Source organism: Charadrius vociferus, unplaced genomic scaffold (genome assembly GCF_000708025.1).
Source record: "Charadrius vociferus isolate BGI_N301 unplaced genomic scaffold, ASM70802v2 scaffold195, whole genome shotgun sequence".
NCBI classification, from domain to species: domain Eukaryota; kingdom Metazoa; phylum Chordata; class Aves; order Charadriiformes; family Charadriidae; genus Charadrius; species Charadrius vociferus.
In genome coordinates, this window is record NW_009648539.1 from 4779128 (window position 1) to 4782298 (window position 3171).

Consider the following 3171-nt stretch of genomic DNA (forward strand, 5'->3'; position numbering starts at 1 on the left):
CTCTTCCCTAGTCATGATAATTGTATCCTCAGTTCTCGATGCAGAGAATGAACAGACAGGAAGGGATTGCGGGAGGCTACAACCAAACAAACAAGATGAACCCTACGGGACCCAAACCCACCACACAGCAAACCACACAAGCTGGAAAATTAAATATTCGCATTCTACGTATATTTCGCCTTCCCAGCTTCTACTTTTTACTGCTACCCGACATCTTCTTTCCACTGCTTTGTGCCCACTCCCGCTGACAGACAGCCAAGCTCTCGGCACGCCTGGGCTGCCAGCCTAAGGCAACAGCAATACGTGGGGGGGCTAAGGAGGACCACCGAGCCACCACAGGCTGAGGCCCCGTGCAGGGTCGCTGGGGCTGTGAGGCTCTCCTGTCAGAGCCAAACATATAAATGTAGGAGTGGAGCCCTACCCTTAAGAGGCTTTGCCTCTTAATTCCTCTCCGAACATGTTTCCACTATGCATTTGGTGTCATTTTTCAGTACAGGACAAACTAACATCTGAATTTGATATATGATAAAATTCATCCTTAGTTTTAGTGTCCAAGTTTACCAGAAGCACAAGAAATGCCCTGGGCACCCTTTCTACAGAAAACGCTGTTTGGTTTGATGGGAACACCCCAGACCACTCCACCCTCCCCGAGCTGTCAGAAGATGACAATTTGGTTACCTTCATGACGCTAGGCAAGAATTACACTTAAAAACAGGAAAGACAAGTGTCTTTTACAGATGATTTTTAACACTACCACGGAACTAGCTAAACCAAACAATACGTTTTTCATGTTTTCACATTCTGCATCAATAAATGTCAACTTAAATTCATAACCACTTAAAAATGGTAATTGTATCTCTAAAAATATAAAACAGTTTTGGTTGTTGTCAGCGACTGTCCTCAGGATCAGAGGGTCTCTCATTAGTATGTTTAACGACGTATGACTTTGCCTGACTGTCTCCTGACTCCATGGGACGATAAAGGTAGCAAAGCACTTATCTGTGGTGCCCTTCCAGACAACGCGACACCTTCGCTACCGCATGGAGCATGCGCCCTTCCCTCTCAGCCCCCGGCATGTGCTCAAGCACATGCCCCCTTCTGTTGCCTGGAATTTTAAATAACCTATTTTAAAATGCCGTGCACCACCAGAACTACTGTCACTCTCCTACGCACGTGACGCAATGCCTAAATACAGACAACAAAACAAAAGCTGTGTAAAATATTACTAACTTAAGCTTCGTTTCAGATGGTTTAAAACTGAGCCTGTACTCCCAGGATGCTACCACGTGTGTTCTCTCATTTTCCTCCTTCATGCATTAACACTTCTGATACATGCACACATATTCCTAAACATACATGGTCCATATTTCAACCTGGTTCTTCAGTTTGTTTTAGCAGACATCAGTAGATGTTCTTTTATATCCACATTTCATCAGGAAGCCTAATAGATGTTCAAGACCTGATCTGTGGGAATAGTGCATACTAAGCTGCTAAATGATCTGATCTGAAATAACAAAGATTTGAAAATAATCAGATTTGAAAATCTGATCACAGCACCATTTGGGGGGGGGGGGGAAAATACCCTGTTCCATGGCAGAAACAAGCATGAGGGAATTTGTGAAAGTACTACTTTTCTCTTGTTACATGAAAATACACAGTTTAAGTTCCTTTTACGTGCAACAGCTCTATCAAAACAGCAATCATCCATTAATTTACGAAGCTACCTTTGTTCCCATATCCACCATAAACAAGTCATGCAAAAAGAACAAAATTTTCTCCGTGACTTACCTGAATTCTTTTGCAGAATGCTGCATTAGAGAAACAGAAGCAAGAAAAGTGTTGATCACCTTGCCATTAAAATGCATAGTTCAGTTATAGAAAGTTCTGCCCATGCAGGATTACTGACTGTGTCTCTACAATGTTTGCCTCCTATTGAAGCTTTGCAGGTGTACTCTGCTGTGCCATTTAGTTACCACTTGTTCAGAGGCTGAAATAGCAGCTACTGAGATATTCACCTCAGATACCTTCACCCCTTACTTCTTGTAGAAATTTAAATCTGTTGTTTCTTAACATCTGGATATTTGCATGGGACAATTCTAATAGATGTTCAAGCCCTGATCTGTGGGAATAGTGCATACTAAGCTGCTAAATGATCTGATCTGAAATAACAAAGATTTGAAAATAATCAGATTTGAAAATCTGATCACAGCACCATTTAAAAAAGGGGGGGGGAATAATCAGCCCCCTGTTCCAAGGCAGAAACAAGCATGAGAGAATTTGTGAAAGTACTATTTTTTTCTTGTTACATGAAAATACACAGTTTAAGTTCCTTTTACGTGCAACAGCTCTATCAAAACAGCAATCATCCATTAATTTACGAAGCTACCTTTGTTCCCATATCCACCATAAACAAGTCATGCAAAAAGAACAAAATTTTCTCCGTGACTTACCTGAATTCTTTTGCAGAATGCTGCATTAGAGAAACAGAAGCAAGAAAAGTGTTGATCACCTTGCCATTAAAATGCATAGTTCAGTTATAGAAAGTTCTGCCCATGCAGGATTACTGACTGTGTCTCTACAATGTTTGCCTCCTATTGAAGCTTTGCAGGTGTACTCTGCTGTGCCATTTAGTTACCACTTGTTCAGAGGCTGAAATAGCAGCTACTGAGATATTCACCTCAGATACCTTCACCCCTTACTTCTTGTAGAAATTTAAATCTGTTGTTTCTTAACATCTGGATATTTGCATGGGACAACGCAATACAGATGGCATTCTGTGAGTAATTCTTTGATTATTTTTTTTTTCTGATAAAATCCATTTCATATAACTGTAGGCACAGCATCAACAACAGATTTTTGACATTAAAACTTCATTACATTAGTTGATAAATACGGCCAGTGGAGCACAGCCAACCTTTCTCTTCATCCACAAAATAGATCAGAATCCTCTTTATTCCGCCACAGTGGCATTGGTGCTGATCCATTAGTGGTATGGGCAGACGATACTGTGGGATGCAGCAAGATAGGAAATTGTAGCAAGCCAACAGCTTCATGGTACTCACCAGACATAAGCTCTTACCTCAAAGGTAATCCGAGCAGTCACAGGGAACAATTTTACTGAGTGTATACTATTTTTCTATCAGTGTTTTGTTTTTTTTTTTTTTTTTTTTG

General features: G+C 40.8%; 1 protein-coding gene across 1 annotated transcript in view; it reads right to left on the minus strand.

The window, feature by feature from the left end:
• Positions 1-3171, minus strand: part of GALNT12 (polypeptide N-acetylgalactosaminyltransferase 12) — a 45485-nt gene that overhangs the window by 9759 nt on the left and 32555 nt on the right. The window lies entirely within an intron of this gene.